Source organism: Peromyscus maniculatus, chromosome 6 (genome assembly GCF_049852395.1).
Source record: "Peromyscus maniculatus bairdii isolate BWxNUB_F1_BW_parent chromosome 6, HU_Pman_BW_mat_3.1, whole genome shotgun sequence".
Lineage (NCBI taxonomy): Eukaryota > Metazoa > Chordata > Mammalia > Rodentia > Cricetidae > Peromyscus > Peromyscus maniculatus.
In genome coordinates, this window is record NC_134857.1 from 136,909,476 (window position 1) to 136,932,667 (window position 23,192).

The 23,192-nt window shown below is 38.8% G+C and overlaps 1 protein-coding gene across 1 annotated transcript in view; it reads left to right on the top strand.

Moving 5' to 3' along the window:
• Negr1 (neuronal growth regulator 1) overlaps nucleotides 1-23,192 on the top strand; it is a 736,170-nt gene that overhangs the window by 274,279 nt on the left and 438,699 nt on the right. The window lies entirely within an intron of this gene.

The window sequence follows — 23,192 nt, forward strand, 5'->3', positions numbered from 1 at the left end:
CTGTGTTTTTTGAGTCTGAGTTTCTCACCAGAACCTGGGATACCCGGTTTGTCTATGGCAGGTCCAGGAGCCTCCCCAGTTCTGGGACTGCAAGTAGCCACCACACATGCAGCTTTTTAACATGTGTTTTAGGATCAAACTCAGTCTTCATGCTCATGCATCAAGCATTTTACTACTCAGCTATTTCTCCAGCCCTGTATACATATAAAATCTAAATTATGGCATTAAAGAATATGTATTAATAAGGTAATAATTGAATAAGTTTACTTCAACTTATAGCTGTCATTCAAATAAGTTGTTTCTGGCAGGCTGCAAGGAGTAACTGGCCTGGGTATAATGAGAAGTGTTCATTTTGAAATTAAAAATACCCAGCACACAAGCACACATACATAGGCCTGGAACATTATTCTTACTTTCTAACACTCCAACATTTGGGTGGCTGAGATTGAGTCCTGGCTTTGGATGGTGTCATATTAGCGTTCTGTGTAGTGCTGTGCATGGCTATTGAATTAATATGTTGACAAATGCAATACCTTGTTCTCAGAAGGACATTTTTATCATGTTACATATACATGAACCTTCCATTTCCATACTGCCATGACCTTTTACTCTATAAATATATTAATTTTTTTCTTTTCTCTCCCTGCTACTTGATAAAGATTGCTATCCTGATACACTCTTCAGAATATATTGAGCTGAACTCAAGTCATTTCCCAAATGCAAGTTTCCAAATTCTCCCTAATTTATTATGTTGGATTCTGTAATAACATTGAATATTTACTCATTTCAAGTGAATTTTTATATTATAGCACAGAATGTTACATGTAAAATTTCAATCAACTGGGGCTTACATCTGGAACCTTGAGCACAAAGAGGGGCAGACTGTGGGTAGAGCAAGGCTTGAATCTCTCAAAGCCAACCCCCAGTGACACACTTCCTCCACAAGGCCACACCTCCTACCCTTCCCCAAAGAACACCACCAACAGGGACTAAATGTTGAAATACATGAGTCTATGGGTGACATTCTCATTCAAACCATCGTATTGTGTTTGTATCATTCCCTCCCCTTACCCCACCAATTCCTTCACACACTCCCCTGTTCATTACCTCTTCTTTAATTGTTGTTACACAAGTCACAAAACTATTTAATTGCAATATAGTACATATATGTGTATTCATACCTTTATAAATTACATAAATTTCTCCAAGAAGTACTAAGGTGGCAGGATTATTAACTGCATACCATTTGAGAAGTCGGTTCAGAGAGGAAAATATTTGCACAGCCTTCAGACAGCAGCCATACCCCTCTGCACTAGGCTGCAGGGTCACCTTACTGCTACTGTGCATTAACCAGTCTCAAACCAACAGAATGAAGGTTCTTGGTGCTTTTTATTCTCCTTATTAGGCAGAGTGACTCTGGATAGCCTCAGTGCCAGTTGCCTCCTGGTAGTGCACCCTGCTCAATAAATGGATTATCTAAGTCTGCTCCTGCATTTAGATTGTGGGTGAACACTCAGAAACATTAAAGGAAGGACCCCTACATGCAGGCCACTCAGAATGATGGCTATCATCATTGTGCTGGATGTATCAGGGAGAAAAGTGAGCTGTTTACAGTCCATTACACATGAGATGTTCTTATTATGTTAACAATTTAAAATGAGTACGCACATGGAAGAATATTTTGTTCACATAATTTTAAGAATATATGCAAGTAATAGTAAACAATTCATTGAAAGGACACTGAAAGTTTTAACTGATGACTATGCTTACATAATTTCTTCTTATCATGAGCATTCACCATTTCCAAAGATTTTAAAATGTATGTGCATATGTGCATGTCTACATCAACACACAGGTGTCCATGGAGGCAGAAGATTCCTTAAAGGTCGGAAGTCGCACAACTCAGTGCTAGGAACAGAACTCAGGTCTTCTGCAAGAACAGCATGTACTACAGGCTACCGACCATCTCCCCAGCCCCAGGCATTCCTTTTTTAACCAGACCCTCAATAGGCTACTTTGTGGTGAGTGTTATTTAAGCTGTGTATGATTCTCATGTCCCTTCAGGACTGGGACTAGTGATGTAACATTTCAAAAGTGAGAGAACGTAAAAGACAGACTTAGAAAAAGTATGTGGGAAATTTGGAAAGAGCAGACTAAAAATCAGGACTTTTTAACAGTGGATCCTTTGAGAAAATACACAGGAGCCACTTTTATCCTCCTAAATTAGCATCTGTAAATGCAATAATCAGATCTGATTTAACATATCATTATCCAAGAGATAGGTGCAACTTAATTTCTAAAGGACTTTTAAGTATATTGAATGGAGCCAACCAGGGCAGATTTTCATTATAATGTGGTATCATTATATCCATGATTGCAGGCTAATTCCCCACTTATACAGCCTGACCACTGACCAGGCTAGATCAAGAAGGTTTAATTTCCTTTGTAAATGTTCATTCCTGCTCATTTTACTTGAGAGAATGTAAAATGGTAGTTTAATAAGGGAAGAAATCATTTTAAGGAGAGAATATGTAAAGGCAACCTCTGTGGATTCCCATCATACTGATTATATACTTCCCCCCACCAAAACCCCCAACATAACCATGTAAAGCTGGAGCAAAATTATGCTCTCTCATTTGTTCCTAATAGCATTTTTAAAGGATGCCCATAACCTCACTATCCTCTAGTGTTGACAAGTGAGCACTAGACTCAGACCTCAGGAAAGGTGTGGTAATGACAGATGCTTCCCTCAGTCTGTCCAGACATTTGGCATCCATCACTTTCTAAGATAATTTACCCCACATTCGTGGAACTGTTGCTTTGACTTGATGAGTCAGTTTTGTTGTTTCAGTATTCATGGCTTTCTTATGAATAATAAATATAAAAGCACCCCAAATTAGAGATGGTCATGACATCAGGAGCATTATGTCAAGTTAGCCCAATGTATGGTTCCAAAAACAACAAAATGGAGCTCAGACAAGTCATATGACTTTCTAATTCATGGAATGATAATTGGCAAAATAAGATTTCAATCTGGATTTTCTGAACTCAAACTTCTGCTATTCACTACAGTTTATTAGGAGGGGAGTTGTAGTTTACTGAAAATTTTTGTGGACATCATCTCATTAAGTCACAACTATTTAAGGTACTTGTTAATAGTGACATTTTTGCAGAAGTATTGAATTAAAAATTGACTAATTGGGGGCTGGTAATGTGTCTCAGTGGTTAAGGCACCAACAGCCAAACCTACAGACCCAAGTTTAGTCCCTGGGACCCACATGGTGGGAGAGAAACATTGAAGGGCACTGTGTAAGTATAGGGATTGGAAAAAAGTTTAAAATCTGTTGTAGATTCACTTAGAGGTGTGTCCAATGGATCCACTCATAGTGTCCCTTTTAGCAACAGATTTTATACATTCCCAGTACCCAGAAGGCAGCTCACAGCCACCTGTAACTCCAGGGGATCCAGCACCCTTTTCTGGCCTCTGCAGGCTTCCTGCATGCATATGGTGCACAGGCATACACTCAGCTGCATACGCACACACACACACATACATATTAAAAATAATCACAAAACTAAATGGTCACTTTAGTTTACTTAGACCTAACATAGATCAGACTAAACAAAAACATAAAACTCTATCTAGTGCCTTCTTACCTAATGGTTGTATTAAAATAATTTATCATTCTTTTTAAAAAGATACTTTTTTCCAGTAAAGAATATTGCCAAAGAAAGAGGAGGTTTTGGGAAAGAAAGTATTTAGAATTTAGATTTATTGACAATTGTAATTTATTAAGAATTAACCAGAATAAAAAAAAAGTGCTGTGTAACACGGCAGACTTTTCTTGAAGCAATATAGGACAAAAAAGGTGAGTGTGGTGTTCAAACTTTGCTTGTGACTTGAGAGCCCATCTCTAGGGCTCTGGAATTGAAGAGGATCTTAGTTGCAAACATAGACTGGAGACCAGCATGTTATCAATAATAACAGAGGAGAGAGTTTTGTCATTTTTATTGACATAATGGAACTGATTTTTATTGACAAAAATAACAGTATTGTGGCAATGCCAGTTGAGAGTTAGTTCAAGAGTGGAGGTCAAGGATGGTCTCACACAGATAGCAGCCTCTCATCCAAGAGTCTGCATCTGAAGCATAAAGGGAACTTGTCAGCTGAGAGCAGCCCTGAGGAAAAGGCCGTGCTGGAAGAACTCAGGTTCCTGATGTTCCTGCTCATCCAGATGCTGGGAATGGTGACTCAGGGCGATGCTCAGGTCACCACTATGGGAGTGTCAGGAACTCACGTCTCTCCTCATTTCTTCTCATTTACCTGTTGCTTTTTATCTAGACTCTTTTAGGGAAATCAAAATTTTTATTTCCGTGTATACATTATTTCCATCTAGACATTGGGCATAAATAGCAAATTTCTGGCTAACATACAAACTCATAAGAGATGAGAAAATGGAAGACCTGTGTGTTAGTTATCTTTCTCATAGCTGTGATAAATTGCGTGACATAAAACTCCTGGAAGAAGGAAGGGCTTGGCTTAACTTCCGGCTAAAGGGAAATCAGCCTACTGCGTAGCAAGCATGATGGCATGAGAGGGTGGAAGCCGGTCACAATCATCCTTTGTCAGGGTACAGAGAGGGAATAGGAAGTGGAGCTGGATTATAAAATCTCAAGCCCCACCCCTGGGATCCACTTTCTCCAGGAATGGTTCCATGGTCTTCTAAAACATCCTATCCTCTGGGGAGCGGTGTTCAAACAAGTCTATAGCAGCTGTTTCACATCATGCACAGCACTGTGGTTACTAAAAAGCGTGGTGGCCCAAACAAAGGGGGATGTAGGAGAGAGGAATGTGCAAGCATTGTACCCATCTCACAATTTCATTTTTAAAATGTCCTGATTGTGTATGCTATGTGGATGTGGGGGGATAGAGACTTTCTAGAAAGGTCTTCCATGACCTACACTAATTACACATACTTCTGTAGAAATGCTGTTCCTACAGCACAATAAGCAAGGAGAACTTCAAAGAGGAATTTAAAACAGACATTAAAGGATCAGGGAAACTCTAAAGTGTGGTAACTAGAATGTGGATGTTTCAGGGAAATCCATCATTAATGGCTCAGTGTGGTAATTATGCAAAACTGAGTTGCCTGTTATATAAAGGTCATTGTGAAAGGTTCTAGGGTAAAATGGATCAGAAGTAAATAGAAGTCGGGTCATAAAATATCGTCAACTCCAGGACAATGCCCTTGAATTTGATTCTCTGTGCTATGAGGAGTTGTTTGATGGATAGCAGGAACTGTGTAACCAAAGTAGAATTTCAGGATAATTAATCAGTGGGCAGAATGGGGGTGAGAGGAACTCTTATGAAAACTGGATCTTATTTGTGAATTTTCCCCTTGAGCTCAGCAGAGCCAGACATAGCATTTTGTTTACATGAAAGGATTTGGCAGAAATATTTTATTCACATGGACGTTTGATCCATGCTAAATAATTTTGTATTAACAATGAGATAAGTAGATATGTTCAATTGGTTTCAAACCCAATTAACATTTTCAATGTGATTACTGTGTGAGCATAATTATTTAGAACAGTTTTAACCACATACAGTGGCAATATATTAGTATTCTAAGTCTCTTTTAAAGTATATAGTTTATTCTGCTCAGCTGCTGGGGCATAAGCACTTCCTGGTTATATATCGCTCATATACAGCTATTATATTAGATCACAGAATCTGGGGCTGGTGGCATGGCTTAGCGAACAAAAGTGCCTGCTGCCAAGCCTGGCAAGGAGAGGGAGGGAGGGATGCAGGGACACATGTATTACAGACTCTATACTTGTGTTTTAAAGCTTTTCCTTCTTCTCTTCTTCTTTTCTCCTCTCTCTCTCTCTCTCTCTCTCTCTCTCTCTCTCTCTCTCTCTCTCTCTCACACACACACACACACACACACACACACACACACACACACACAAATACACAGTTTATCCCACCAGGTGAGAATAAGATGACTACCACAATTTTTGAACCAAATTTGCAACAAGTACTAAAAACTGGCTAGAAGATGGATACTGGCCAGGTCCATACTCAGGATTCCCAGAAAATGGCATTGAATTATGATAGTTAAATGCTTATAAAGGCAAAACTGAAAAGGCTATGTATTCCCCCACTTTGTCCAGTGGAGGCAAGCATACATCCTGATATACTTTTTACATTTATACTTCCTGCCTACATGTGATCAAGCACATCCTGTGCAGTTGGGGCAACCAACCTTTGTTTGAGGAGTGGAATGTGGGTTGTTACTTACATGAGCAATAGCCCCCAGCATTGTGGAAGTGATCTGTCCTTGGGCAAATGGGCTTTACAGGTTAGAGGCATTTTTGTTTTATACATCTCTTTTTTTTTTTTTTTTTTTTTTTTTGAGACAGGGTTTCTCTGTGTAGTTTTGGTGCCTGTCCTGGATCTTGCTTTGTAGACCAGGCTGGCCTTGAACTCATAGAGATCCACCTGGCTCTGCCTCCCGAGTGCTGAGATTAAAGAAGTGCACCACCAGGGCCCAGCATTTTATACATCTCTTAAGTACATTAATTTAAACTGAAAACATAATTTTAGCCCTCATAACACACAAACACCACACACACACACACACACACACACACACACACACACACACACACACACACGAGTGCCACACAGTACATGGAATTGAACCAAGGGGCTCACCCTTACAACACCACTGATTTACCACTGAGTTTTATTCCCAAGCTTATTTTACATTTTATCATAAATCCCTACACTAATTTGCATTAATTAATAAAACAAGCAATAACACACAATTTGGCTCAGTTCTTTTTCATGGATCATGAGCTAAGACTTTGTCTGGAAGTACCTTATGTCAGTGCTTATGAAACCAGGTTTTAGAGTTAAGGTGACCTGGTGGAGCACACGGAATGGCAGGCAGCTCACCTGCATTAGTCCTCACACAGTGACTGCCCCACTTACTCCTCTCTCCAGCCAGAGTCTCTAAATGAAGCATAATGGATAAGATGAGAGTGTAACTGGAGTGTATGCTGGGTACAGTCACCCCATTGACTAATTCTAGATTGACCTCGGATGCTGAGTTTGAAGTCTAGGAAGGAAAGGGATACCTTTGTATTATTTATTTCTTTTACAGACCTCATGAATATTCTCCTATTGTGTGATGTGAGTATTCCTGTAAAGAGGAAACATCATTTCAATTCGCTTATCTACATGAAAGAATAATTCAAAGTGATGCTTGCTGGTCTCCATGGATGCCCTCTGGGGAAGACTGGTCATATTCAGCTGTTGAGCATTGGCAAACACCAAGGCCCTAGTAAGAATTCCAGTATGCCAGAATGAGAATCAGAGTCCTCATCTTCAGGTTCAACTTTTGAGCTACTTTATAACAGGTTGTGTTGATGTGAGTTCTCCTTCCCTATAGCCATACATGAGACTGCCTGCTTTTATGTGACCATTAAAATAAAGAGAAGGTAAATAGCAGGACATGCTGCTGGTGTGACAGTAGATCCTGAAGTTGAGAGGATCTGAGACCTTGCTCTTCACTTCTAACCTTGACTTAATGACAAATTTATGAATCAAATCTCAAGTTACCCACTTTATTCCTGTTTACTATTATTATGTCTGAGAAGACTTAGATTTTCACTAGAGAGCCTGCTATGAGACCCTAGGTCTTTCTCCAACACATTGGTTCACTGGGAAACACTAATGAAAAAAACTAAATGGATCTGTTCCAGTGCTGCCTCCACATATTTATTCACAGTGAGTGACTCAGGCTCAGTGTTTTTTTGCACAGACCCCCACACCATACCTGATATGCCCACAGTTGATGGATCCAGGTGGGAGGTTCTGTGAAAAATGATTTCATACCCTCAGCCATAATGGAACCTGAGGAACCTTAGCAAATTGTACATGATGGTCAGTATGGTTGCTGATATGCCTCTGGAATGTTTCGACAGACAGGATGCTGATAATTTCATTTGTTAATTCTTTGGGGGAATTGAACACAGAAGTGTATTTACAAATGTCTGAAATTTGTTCTTTCAATGCTGAAACTGAAGCCAGACCTCCACACTATCACTGATGGCTATCCCTTAGAGAAGATGCAGGATGAGTCCTGCCTGCAGCATCTTAGATTTCAGATAAACAGGCAAGCAGCTTGCATATCCATGTGAATGCACATGTGTAGACATGTCTATTCTTCAGGGACTATAACACTTCTGTCCAGGCTTCATGGAGTCTGAGATCTGTCACCTTAAAAAGGCCTGGAGCCCAGGGTCAGAGGTACTTCTGTACCTGACTAGAGGTACATCTGTAGGTGGAAAGGGGATGTTGAAGATATCAAAGTTTACCTCCCATACTGACCTGTCTTCTCCTGTTTCTTTGTGCACTGTCTTCATGGCATTCATGAACTGACCTCACCCATGGAAGAATACGGTTTCATTCCTAGAATCTTTTAGGTAGTTGTTACTCAGGACAGTGAGTTTTTCGGTGATATGAAAGTAGGTAGGGTTCCTTACACATTGTTCTCTTCTCTTCTGGACAGTGGTTAAAAAGAAAAAAAACCACCAGTCATTCAGATTCCTTTATACTCCAATTCAGGTTCCTGTTCTAGCTCTACCCAATTTGTTTCTTTGTGCTATTAATTCTCTTGAGAGGCATGTGTTCTTTTGTAAAATTTGGCAACAACAGTAACTTTATAAAGTACTTTTGTATATTTGAATACTGTCTAGAGAATTACTAAGTACATTTTATAAAATAAATGGTAGAGAAATTGATGGTAATCTTTATTCAGTCCTCATGTGTGATGGACAGGTACCAGACTGAAGCTTTTTTATTATTATTAGAATTATTAGAATTGGTTTATGATTGCACTATGTAAAAAAATGTGCTGATATAGGCTTTGTTTTTAACATCTTGATTCCTCCAGTTGCCTGGCTGTGGACACCTGCAATTCTGGCACTGCAGGGTAGAGACAGGTGGATTTAAAGAACTGGCTTGAAAAGCAGCCCAGCCAAAATGCAGCACTTCTCCTTCAGAAAGATCCCATGGTATCAGATGGTTTCCTGCCTCTATATACCTCAACTAAGATAAAGGAGAATAAAACATTCCTTAACTGTATTTTGATAACAAAATATCAATTAGAATATAAAGAACTTTAGTAGAAATAATATAAAGTGTGAAAGACAAACTGTTAACAAAAAATTTTAACATGAAAGTCTCAAGAATCAAATGATACTTGTCAACTCAACAGAAGGCAAACAGGACTTTTGAAATGTGTGATTTCAAATACTACAAACCATACAGATCATTTCAGCAGCTGGTTTTATTTGTAAATAATACCTGTTGTATCAACTAACACACCAGAGGAAGCAAACTTAGAAGCATTAGAATGCAAGGAGATCACCCCAGGTTGGGAAGCTATTAAAACCTTATATTGTACACAAGTCTACTCTTTTTTAAAAAAAGACGAGGCTTGATAAGTGATGATAGCAGGTCTTGCTGTTGCTGCCCCTGCTTCCGTACTCTCCCTGGAAGTCTACCTTCTAACTCTGTCACCTGTCCACTGGGAGTGCTCTGGGTAGCTGCACAAAAAGAATCCTTCTGGCTGATGCCATCAATCTCCTGGCTTCTCTGCTGCAGAAGGCACTGAGGAGCAGGGTGCCTTCTTAAAACTTGGATTTTATGTTGAAATACTTTTCCTGTTCTCAACATAAAATGTGCTGAATCTTCAAGTTTCTGTTTGTAAAGCTTCTAATATGCAACCGCACTGTGCTAATGTCTATGCGTGGCAATCCCATGTATTCCTCTTTACTGAAGGCTGAATCCATAATTGCTAGATGGCAGTTTCCTTTGGTGATGCCGCCCGTATCTCACAGGTGATGCTTTAGAAGAAAGCCATTGTCTGTGCCTGGTACCCACCCCACTGGCGTATGCTGACTAAAGGAGCACTGGTGTCTTCTGCATTTTTACACATGGCTCATTGGAAAGACCTCCTCCACATGCTTTCAGGACTAACCATTGGAATATTGACTATGCCTTTCTAATTTTAGCTTCTTTTAATTGTATTTTTTTGACAAAGTGATCCAGGCTGTCATGAGTACTGACAGAAATGATCACATTTCTTCTAAGTCAATTGTTTTTAAAACCCTAATTTCATAGTAGACTATATGTGGACCTGTGTAAATTATACTGTTTCAATGAGGTGTTCTTATGATACATTTATGCCTATATGTTTCCTTATTCTGTGACTTCCTGGTTTTTCTGGGATAATTTCAACTTCATCAAATAGGAATTTAAGTAACTTGTTGGTAAAAATAATAATACAATAGATGGATGGATGCCTGAATGAATGATGAATGGATGCATTCATAGGTAGGTAGATAGGTGAGTAGATGAATGAATGCATGCATGATGCATGAGTGGTTCAGTAGATGGAGGATGAATGAATAATGATTGATGGATGACTGGATAGATGGATGTATGTGTGAGTAGGTGGATTGGTGACTGAATGGATAGGTGTAGCCATGAATATATGTATGGGGTAGGTGGGTAGATGAATGGATGGCTGGTCAGGTGGGTGAAGAAAACATCTACAACATGAATATTTTGTGGTTCTCCTATACTGGAGAAGTTCCTTATAGCTCTGGAGACTTCTTTTCTTTAAGTATAGAAAACAGAAAATAATATTACATTTAATGATTTTATAAAATTTAAATTTCATCTAGTTTACTGTCCCATTTCTAGGATATACTTTTTATAAACTGTCTTCATAAATGCTTTTCAAGACTGTCTCTTATCTATTATGAAAACATCGTCATTGCCTACTGAAAATATTTTAAGCCTGTGACATGTGCACTCATCCAGCTTTCACCCCCAGAAGTGTTTTGGACACTGGTTCCTTTCCCCTCCCTCACAGTCCTGTGCAGTCATAATGCAATCACACAACTACCCTTCCTACTCCATTCCTCTATGCTCCTGTTGGTCCCTCACTCTTACACACGCATCTGTATTTCTAGAAGTGATTCCTACCTACAATAAGCCACCTCACATGGTTCATCCTTTAGTGAGTTTTTCTCATTCTGTTGCCATGACAAATGAGCTATCTTCCTGGTGCTCATCAACCATGGAACACCTTAGGATATTTCTTTTATCATGGTGGTCATATGGGATATTTTGGTTAGGCTCTTTTAAGATTGCCAGTATATTGGAAATAAAGTGTGTTCCTATTTCTTTTAATTTTCTGGTTTCTTCTCATAGAACTCAAAGGGAAAGCACGTGAGGGAATTGAAGTGGGAATGGATTCAGAGAGCAATTTCAATCATTTTGAAATATGTTTTTTTCTTTGTGAGATTAGAAAAGCGCATCTGATTTACCCCGTTTTCTCTGTTTAAATATAAAAATGGAGTTTGACAATCTCTGCACACAGATCCTCACTGTAATGACCAACCCATCTTGCCACAGCCACACAGCATCTGCTAGATAATGATGACTTTCGGCCATTGCTAAAGATGGCAAGCAAATGTTTCCCATTATGTGTAAGACAATTTGGCATTTGGCAAAATCAAAAGTATAGTCTGCCAAAATCCATTTCCTTTAATTATTGGACTAGTGTGGATTTAAAATGAAAATTTCATCCATCCATTTACTTATAACTCAATAAAATGACTCTTTAAAATATATTAGCTGTCCATAAAGTCTATATTTTATAACCTATCCCTCCCCTCCTTTGAACGTGATACACAAAAAGAAGGTAGGCCTTGAAAGAATTGGACACAGCTGATCAGAAATCCTGAACATATAGAGATTATTAACTAATGATTTAATGGGGAAAAAGGAGAAGAAAATACAATTGTTTCTTCCAAGAGCTCATAATTAGAGAGGCCAATTAGAGACAGAAAAAAAGATGAATGTGTCTAAACAGTTTGGCATCCATGGAGTCCTTTGAATTAGAACAAAATCATGAATGAAGGAGCCCAGGAGACAAGGAAAAGCAAGAAACAATAGACCTGCATGTTTGGTATCGATCGTAGAAACCATCATGGGTGTAGTAACAGAATCGGAATGTGGCTGTATTCTTAACATGATTTCACACTGCAGTTTGTGCTTAACCAACTTGCCAGGCTGCTCAAAATAACACACTGTGAAAGATAAGAAAAGTGGATATAATACATTTCGATTTTCATAAAGGATTCTGACAGCTTCCCAGGAGAGATTAATGACCGAGGTAGAGAATTGTTGAGAATATAGTATGGGACCCTTTACATGGGAAACCAGCTCAACAATAAAACAGCATTTGTGGATAAGAATGTTTCAAAGGAAAAAGAATTTCAATTTAAGTAATGATGTTTTGTGGTTTTTATTTTTAAAAAGCCTACCGTTTCCATTGTTCTTCCCTGACTTATCATTTATTTGCAATTTTACAGTTAATTACATTCCTCCAATGTGTGTTATACTAACTATAAATTATGCTGAAAGTGATTATCAGTCTGTTTAGCAAGGAAAGAGGGTGAACATGAAGACATTGAGTGACAAACTTACTTTTTCTCACGAATAACTGAATCTTGACCCCTGAGGTGGGATTCTTGAGGGACACAACTATAAGACTATTCTATCAAGGTGCATTTTTTTGAGGTCACAACAATATGTTTTAAGGGAAAACAATAAAAATATCACATTGTCTGAATCAAATATAAATCCAAATAGATGAGTTTTAGTAGCTGGAGCATGGGCAGTTACAGCTCAGACTGCATGACCCTCATTTGTTGTGTTTTAATTTTGAAAAATGCAACTTTCAACACAAGCTTAACTCAAAATGGTATGAATAGAGGGTTACCGTGTTTTCCATTCGCAGTGTCGCTGGGCACAGCTTTGGTCTGTGAGTAGACATCATGGCGATTCCCACGCATGGCTCTTTAACTACCTGTGTAGGCAGAAACTAAACCCTAAAAGGAGGAAGTCTAGAGGCAAATATACAGACAGAAAAACGTAGAAAAAGAAACTAGTGTGCCCTGAATGCCAAATGCTCTTAGGCGTGGGCACCTTGCCAACGACTGCAGGGGAAGAGGCAAAGGATAGGTTTGGCCCTAAATTGCACAGCCCGCCTGGAAATCCACCTGTGAGTGGCAACTCATGCTCCCACATGTTATTCAGAGTCACTTTTCATAAAACCTCTGGAGCAGGAAGAGTCAAGTCTCAGAATCTGGTGCCAGAAAAACAGGTTGACATGTAGCAGAGACTACTTGAGATACTGGGGGTGCGAGAGCCAATATCGGTGGCGTACTCCTTTAATCATAGCACTGCAGAGGCAGAGGCAGGCAGATCTGTGTGAGTTCCAAGCCAGCCTGGTCTACAGAGAGAGTTCCGGGACAGGCTCCAAAGCTACACAGAGAAACCAGTCTCAAAAAACAAAACAAACAAACAAAAAAGAATAAGAACAAGAAGATAGTAAATACCCTAGACTGTGAGGCATTTTACTATGGATAATTTTTGTTTGTTTGTTTGGTTTTTTTTGTTTTTTTTTTTTGTTTTGTTTTTGTTTTTTGTTTTTTTTTTTTTGGTTTTTCGAGACAGGGTTTCTTTGTGTAGCTTTGCGCCTTTCCTGGAACTCACTTGGTAGACCAGGCTGGCCTCGAACTCACAGAGATCCACCTGGCTCTGCCTCCCGAGTGCTGGGATTAAAGGCGTGCGCCACCACCTCCCGGCTTACTATGGATAATTGCATCATGGGAGCTACTCTACCAGCTGAAGATTCCATTGAATCTCCAAATGGATTCTTACTATGGATAATTTTAGCAAGAATCCATTTGGAGATTCAATGGAATCTTCAGCTGGTAGAGTAGCTCCCATGATGCAATGGGCACCAACCACAGAGTTGTTACTTCATTGCTTTTAGGAGGTAGAAGGTGTGAGAAGTATCATGACAGAGATTTATTAAATGCAGGTTTCCTCATAGTTTCCAAATAACAAATGTAAAATCCAGGAAGATTTGATTCTGAGCCCTTTTTTGCATAAGCAAAATTTAGGGTTTTTTTTTCATATATCTAGATAAATGTTCTCATTAATACAAACATTATTAACTTCTTAAAGCACAAATATATTTAATAAATATTTACCATAATATATTGATTAGTCACATAGTATTAATAATAAAACATTAATTTTACTTGCAATATTGTCTTATTTTTTATGATCACAGAGTTATTTTCATGCTGGCTTATGTATTTAATTTTAGAGAAGAGAAGATAGGATATCAATAAAAGATGTTAAATACCAAAGAAATTAAATTAGTAATGAATTATGTGCTAAAAATGGAAGTCATTTCAGTCTGAGGCAAAACATAAACTATCTAGCATTTCCTTTGGAAGTTAGAATTATCTATATACTTTTTAAAATAACTGTTAAATAAACATCAAATCACTGTTATCCAGATTTCTTTGGATTCACTTAAAGTGAGAAAAAGAATTTTTTTAATTAAAATTTTTTTACTTATTTTACATACCAATTACAGATCCTCCTCTTCCCTCCTTCTTCCCCTCCAGTCTCCCCTCCCCCAACCCACTCCCATTCCCTCCTACAAGAAGGTAAGGCCTCCCATGGGGAGTCAGCAGAGCCTGGTACATTCAGTAGAGGCAGGTCCAAGCCCCTCCCCCTGCCTCAAGGCTGTGTGAGGTGTCCCACAGCAAGTAGTGGACTCCAAAAAGCCAGCTCATGCTCCAGGGATGAATCCTGATCTTACTGCCAGGGGGCCCCTTGAGCAGATCAAGCTACACAACTGTCTTGCTTATCAGAGGGCCTAGTCCAGTGCCATGGAGGCTCCACAGCTGAAAAAAAAAAAAAAAGAATTTTTTAAATGGACATATTTACAATAACATGAAGTTAGAGGTTTGAAAAAACCAAAGCATGGGGTAAGCATTCCAAATGTCACGTTCATGGTTGTGTACAGCTTGCAAACGTGTGCCATGTCTCAAAGAACCAAGAGAGAGAGCAGTCAACTCTTAGGCTCACCTCCAGGTATTTGGGATTTGTCTGTCCGTCCCCTCTCCAGATGGAAGTTCCTAACTATAGCCTGAGGTTTAAGAAGAGTTAGATCACAAAGCCTGACATTGTACTTATGCTCATAACTCATTTTCTGACTTCATGACTCTGAGAACCTCACTTCAAATGAGAAGACATTTATTAAATGGTATGTTATCTCTATTTTGTGAATAAAGGCTTTACAGACATTATTATTTGCCCAAAACAATTGGTTATAAACCAGGTGCTGTTTTCTTTTTCTTTTTTTTTTTTTTTGGTTTTTCGAGACAGGGTTTCTCTGTGTAGCTTTGCGCCTTTCCTGGAGCTCACTTGGTAGCCCAGGCTAGCCTCAAACTCACAGAGATCCGCCTGGCTCTGCTTCCCGAGTGCTGGGATTAAAGGCGTGTGCCACCAACGCCCGGCTAGGTACTGTTTTCTTTACTGCAAGTTTTGTACTCCAGGAGGCTAAAATGGTGCCTCTGTCCATGCAGTTAGCTTAGAAGGTGGAAAAGCACCAAAAGTGCTCTTCTCGGGATTTTAAGAACAAGAAGTGCTTTTAAGAGTGTGTTTAAATATAAACCAGACAGACCCTGTGCCCAGTGGAAATGAGCAAATGCCCTGGTATCGAGTCTTGCTCTGAGAATGACCTCCTTTGTTCTGATCATATTTATATCACTTTTCTTTCAGTTTATAGTGTCCTGTTTGTCTTAATCTGAAGCCTAAAGTTAGGAACAGTAAGGAAGTATAACAATAGTTTATTGTATTCATACACACACCTGGCTCCATCCTGACATACTTAGTCCTCATGACAATATTGTCTGGTAGAGATACTTCATAACTCCATTACACAGGTGAGAAAACTAGGGAAAATTTGCTTCTCTAGGTTAAAATATAGGAAAGATGCTTGAGCTTCAATGTTAGCAAAAGACACTATAGTTTGCCTTTGTCAAAAACTAATCTCTAATAAATTTTAAACTTGGATTTGTTTTCAACTTTTTTTTTAATTTGGGAGGGAATATTATTAATTTAAAATTGTTTCTAGAGAGATGTCTGAGATAATAAAGAAAATCACATTCACTTTTTCCCATGGTTTATATGTTAAAGCATAGCTCATGTTGAATTATGGCTTATTTAATTTTCTTGAAAGGACAGATAAATATGGATTGATGACCCATTAGTTATCAGTTACAAAGCTGACTTTAATCACTTGTGCTGTGAGCCATTCTTATTTATAAAGTGAAATCTGTACTCAGAATACTTTTTACTTGAAAAATTATAGGAGAGGATAAAGGAATTCATTTTGTTATTCAAACATCAATATTCACAGATACTGAAGAGTTCTCTTGCTGGTTTTTAGAGTCTGACTGTACATGCACAGCAAGCTGCTTGTTTTATTAGCATTGTTTTTATGCAATTACAGCCCATCTAATGGTTTCGATACAAAGGTGTCTGATGGGAGTGAGAGAATCTGCTGCAAGTGATTCTTCTACTTTTGCTCCTTGCTTCGGGAGTGAGGTCCACACAGGGGGCTGGAGCGGCAGCAAGGCTGCCCTGCAACCACAACTAAATCTCAGTCCTTCTCTGGGTTTCCATCTCCCTGCCGGCCCCTGGTACCTTAAACCCTCCTGTAGGCATTTTGAATGCCGCATTCATCCCCATTGTAGCCGGTGAGGTGGAAGTCCAATTTCTTCTGCAGGCGTCTGTCAGGAAGACAGCAGTGCAGACGAAAATCCCCACAGAGGTTTGAAGCACCTGCCAGTTAGTGAAAAGACTGGACACTCTTCCAGATTTGAGTATCTCACATTTGAGTCCATGTGGGGAGAAAGCAAGCTGGCTTCACTGAATTCAAAATTTAAAATGTGGCAATGACAGGTATTTCTGACATGAGATTTGTTTAAAGCCATCACAAGGAGGAGCTTTGAATGGGCTTCTCCCATATGTGAGGCCTCTCCTCCTAGAAGATCACTTCCTGTGCTTGTGCACACAGATCTGAAAACTGGGGTGCTAAGACTCCCTTCTCAGGGTGTTCACAAGTGTCAAATGAGATAATATGCAAGGCTTTCTTTGTGTGTCTTCACTCACAGTGGCTATCCACCTGATGAAATACATCCTTTTTATCAGGACAAGATGCTTTCTCTGTCACAGGTGGAAAATGAAAGGGCATGCATTTGCTCATTGGGCGTTGCCTGATTTCTTTATTCTGAGTACATGAGGCATCTCTCTCACCACTTATGCCGTTTTACTTAAGGGAAGTCAATGCTGTGTTAATTATTTGCAATTATCGGCATTATCATCATCAGCATTATCACTTTTAGATTCAGAAAAATTAAGGTAAAATACATCAATATGTGTTATTGCAAAAGCATGTAGGTTAATTCTAGGTGAACATAGATTGAATATTTGGAAATCTGGTTTAATACATAGTAAAACTTCAGTGATCCTCTAAATACTTAAAATTCTAAAATACTGTAACACAGGCTTACCTGCAAAATACCTATAAGCAGATTAAATTGTATATTTCAATGATATAGAAGATTACAAATCTATTTTCTCATTATTTTAAAAATAATTTTTTAGGGAAGATTGAGATATAGAGTTCTAAATGACATAAAATCCAGAAAAACTTACAAAATTTTATTTTTTTCATATTCACTTCTAATGTCTAATGGGAAGCAGTTCAGACATTTGGAAATTTGCTTTCTCTTATAGATGGTAGCTTTCAATCCTTTGCTCAGCCTATACTTAAAAGATTATCACAAAGAAGATCTTGAATAAAATATATAGGAGATAAATTTTCTTCTTTCATGGAACAAGAAATCAATGTTATTGGTGTTAGTATATATTTTTTCTTTCCTGATACTATAGGAAAAGCAAGCACATCACAAATGTGGTATAATTCCCATGAACAATAAGTGTACAGATCCCATCAACAACACTAAGTATGGGACTGGAGACTTAATATGCATGTGTTGTGTTAATGGTGCTTTTATGCATCACAAATTTTAATGTGCATGCCATCTAGAAGTTACTTGCTTGATCTGTGACCACACGCCACCCAGAAGTCACTTGCTGGCTCTGTGACTATGTTACTCATTGTGAATGGGCGTAATGGTAGTGTTTGGCCAGACCTAAATACCTCAAGGACTTGTCAGGTCTTAATGAAAAAAGATACATAATATACTTAGAAAAGTATCTGTCACTTGGTGATATCAGAGAGCAGTTGTAGAAATCTCAAAATCCGCAACCAATCCTGTGATTTTATTGTCTAAGAATTGCATTCTAGATAATTTAAAGGTAAATTCTGCATAGATAGATAGAAAGATAGGCAGACAGATGTGTATAACCTTACATGAACATACATATATGTGATTTTGAAAGACATTAGGAAAAGGATGCCTAAATAAGAATGAGGTTAGAATTTATTGTATTTCATTTCCCTTTTATTTCCCTTATTCCAGTTTGGCCCAGTTGTCATAATATCAAGACATTCTTTTTTCATTAATTTATTTTAGTTTTAATTAAAATATGATTGCATGTGAGAAAGGTTACATGGAGATTGTATAGGGTTCTGAAATTTTTGGTATGCCTTTGAAAATTCTCTGACACATGGATTTTGTGATAAAGACATAGGGAGATGTTTATGTGGCAGGCATTCTGTGGTGCCACAAAGAGAATGATGTAGTTAACTGTATACCCGTTCATTAGAAAGTCATTTTCACATAGCTTAGATTTGAATTGGAGAGAATTGTTCCCTCTTTCTTTCATTAATTAGTGTCTTTAGTAGATGCCCTCATTAATTAACACATTATGGGGAAACTGACCTGTCTTCCCAGAGCTGGTCGGCTTTCCTACATGGGACCATGAGATGGGAAGCCTCGTCGTGACACTGTGAGACAGGATTAAAGACCTAAATTGGCAAAGTTGTTCTTCAGCAGCAACAGCATTTTTCCTTAGCAGAATTTTGGAAAGTAATAAACAACATATTAAGCTAATTTCCTGTGAGCTCCCTGAGTCAGCCTTCAGGATTTGATCCCCACAGGGTTGGTATCTCCAGAAGAATCTGTTAGAATTGTTACACCAGTGGGATCCGCCAGGGTTTCATACCCAGCCAACCTGGAGATTCCTATCTTAACAGCTACAAGGAAACTTCCTGAGTTCAGAGGAAGGAAGAATTGCCTTCCTCAGCCTAGGTTTGTACAATTAACAACTGTGAGGCAAAGGGAAATATTTCAAGCTAGTTTTTGTACATTTTCCAATATCCAGATGTTTGTCACTGTGAATATGAAATATGCAGATGACTGACTGGGAATGTAAGCCTCTGTGTGGTGTTTGGTGTGGCACTAACACAGCTTGTGCTGAGGAGTGTGTTTTGGGCCCTCTTTCTTCATCTCCTGACAAAGCCAGTAGTCTAGCAGGTTTTCTTTTGAACAGAAAAACATTTTTCTAGAAAAGACTTGCTGTGATATATATATATATATATATGTGGCATTTTATTTGGATTATTTGTCTATCCTTCAAAGAGATCCTGAGACTACAAACAGAGAGGTAAAATGATGGGTTTTGGTCAGAGAATGAACAGGCTTTACCTCATCCCACTAACACCCTAGCCTTCTCACTTTATCAATCTGTCCTTTGCAAGAATATCCCTGAAGAATGAACGAGAACTGTCCACAATGCCCCAGGGTATGCTACTGTGGCCCATGGTTCATTTGTTTAAGTCACAATCCATCTGTCTCTTTCTCTGCATCTGTGAAGCAAAGATAATAGAAACATCCAACTCACACATCTGATAGTGTAAAGTATCTGGAACATTCTGCATAGCATCTCATGGTTTGGAAAAACTCCTCAAGTCAAACAGTGCAGTTGTGTCTTAATTCAGATTCTCAAGTATGTGATCACTTAGAGCAGTAGTTCTCAACCTGTGGGTCATGACTCCTTTGGGGTTTGCATATCAGATATCCTATATATCAGATGTTTACATTACAATTCATTACATAAGCAAAATCACAGTTATGAAGTAGTAACAAAATAATTCTATAGTTGGGGGTCATCATAATATGAGGAATTATATTAAAGGGCCACAGCAATAGGAAGGTTGAAAACCACTGGCTTAGACTTTTATATACTATCTGCCCACCTCTGCCCATCACTTCAAACCTTTCTCTGTTCATTCAGTCAGGTAAATAGTATGTCCAAGGAGGATGCTTGGAACAGTGATGAGTTATATAGTCAATCATTAGTTTAAATAATTTAGTGATCACACTAGTAAAAAAAAAAAAAGTGAACTAGTAACAGAGAATGATAGGGGAAGAGACTCCCTGGGAAATAAACAAACTTTGCAAACTTCCCAAGACAGGCAGTCCTGGCGGGCAGGGAACAGCCACAGAGAAACAACCAACACAGCCAGCAAGGTCAGAAATACATGGAGGACCTCACTACACAGCATGTGTTGGAGACCCACGGGGAATCATGTTTTTCTTTAGAGTGAAATAGGAGGCCTCAACTTGACCTGATGTGAGTGTTCAAGGTTCCCCGTGTCTTGTAGGAAGAAAGGACCTGGCTGCAGGTGTTGGGGGCAGGGATATACAGTACGAATGATATTTCCCACTTCCTTTTCTAGGCAACTCAGGATGTGCTATGCCATTCACACTAATGAATCCTATATAGATCAGGTTTAAAGGAGATTTTTATTGTGGGCTCCAGATATAAAACAAAGTAGCAGCAACATCAAAAGATTTGGTTACCTAAAGATCAGAAAAGTAAGTATTTATAACTGTCCCTCATGTGGCTGTCACTCTCATCCCACCACACCTAAAGTACTTCCACTCCTTAGTGAATTTCTTAACACATCAGATAGCTCCTTATGTTGTAAAGGAAAATGCTTTGGTGGAGGAAGAATGCAAACAAGCTTGACTATGAAATGTCGATATTCTCAAAGATTCCATATAATAATGCTAAAAATAACAAAATGCATACGTGTGTGTGTGTGTGTGTGTGTGTGTGTGTGTGTGTGTGTGTGTGGACTTGGCCTCCTTAATGGATTTCATGCAGCCATTGCCTTAACCTTAAAGCTACAAGCATTCTATACCCACATACTGTGGCTCTAGAAAGCCTCATGCTGTGCCTAAGCCTGATTATCCCCAAACTGTAAAATTCCACATACCATAATTTTAGTTGCTGAGGCTCTGTTAAGTGTGATTGAGAAGAAAAGGGTAGAAATGCATGGAACTGATCAAAATCTGTATTTGTGTCTGATTCTCGTTTGAACAATTTCCTAAGCATGTGCCCTGAGGAGCGTTAGGTTGGAGCCAATGATAGTTACAGATGATTGCTCTTCCGATCGTGGACATACAACATTATTTCCCTGTTCTCCTTGGCAAAGGTCAGTCTGTCTTTCTGTGGTGTCCTCTGTGGCACCAGAATAAGCAATGAAGTTTATGACTGGATGTGCCAGCTAATGTGGGGAGTCCCCTTGACCCCAGATGCAAGCAAAGCTTTGCCTGTCTCTAGAGAAAGGGAACTGCCCAGCAAGAGTCACCAAATCAGACTTCCATGCAAAATACCCATCCCTAATTAATTTTCTGCTTCCTTTAGAATAGACAGGTTAAGCAATCTGTCACGTTCAGTAAATAAGAAATTACTCGCAGTAACATCTGCAACATTCTAATCATCTTTCCATTTCTGAAATTTTTAAGTCTTTGATCTGCATTGCTGTGGAAAGGGCATCGGATGTGTATTTAAAAAAAAAAAAAAGATTTGATTGCAAATGCAATCCTCCCACCAATGCCTTATCTTGGGGAACTCTTTGAACCTTGACATCTCGATTTATTTTCTAGGGATAATGGGTGTTGCAAGCCATAGCCTCCAGGGCTGTGATAAGCACCCTACTATATAAATGCAAGGAATGCAGAGGTCGCACAAGGAGCACTTGATGGATCCACTTAATAAATGTAGAGAGTTCAACCTGACACCAGCATGGATATGATCTCGTTTAATGAGAAATATGTTCCCTCTATCTTCTTTCTGTATATTATTAAGAATTAATAACATACTGCAATTGTTTAATTATAGCATTAAAGAGGTTTTATTTTCTTCATTAAATACATAAGGAAAAGCTTTTCAATTAAAAATGACCTTTACAACCCCAACCACTTTGGATTCTGTAGATGGGGAAGCTGACTACAAATTAGATTCTTCTGGAACCTTGTTCCTTGTTCACCCCCTGATTACTTTCATAAACTTGGTTGTGGCTGCCAGTTGCCTTCAGCTTGCAATTTTGTAGCAATCTCAGACTCTTGTGTTCAATCCCCCAAGGTGTTCTGTGGAAATGCTGTCAGACTGTTCAGATGTATGTGTTCTCCTTCCGTAGCAGTGCTTTGTACTCATTTAAGAAAACTAGTCTTTAATTTGTAACAGAACTTTTTCAAAATGAAACATTTTCAGGCCTCAGCAAAATCACTGGCGTATGACCTCAGTTTTCTGTTCCTGTCTCATCCTGCTGCCTTCTATTGAACATAGGACAGATTTCAACATATGATGCACTACCATCAAGCTTGTTCTCATTGGCCATCTCCAGATTGTCTCCACAGTCCTATTCTTCTCTCCTACTCCACACCTTTGCTTATTTACATTTCTGTGAAGCTGGCTTTCACCTTATAGCCCATCTTCCAAAAAGTCTTGGTATATCCATCCTTGACACCTTCTTTGGGCCTGAGAACCCTAGGTTTCTCATGCCCCTCCTCTGATTTCATCTATACATCCTCTCCTCTGTACAGTCACAAAAAATTCCTTGCCTGTCTTTATTACCAGATGACAACTTCTAAAGAACAAGAACCAAGCACATTCCCAGCCATAAATAGGGGTCTTATAACAGTTTGTTGATAAGTGAATGCCTCATGGGGGAAAATAAATTTAGTCGACACTTTATTGAAAAGACAACACAGTTTTGTCACTGAATTCTAGTGTCAGCCATACATTGATGACAGCAGCCATTTGGTAAAAGCTTATAGCTTGTAAATTGAAGGTCATAGTAGATTTTTACAAGCTTGCTACTTGGAAGATTTTCTTAGGATTATCAGCTCTGTGGTGATCTTATGCTTTCCATAGCTGGTACATTTTGTACAGAGCCAGACCAGCTCAA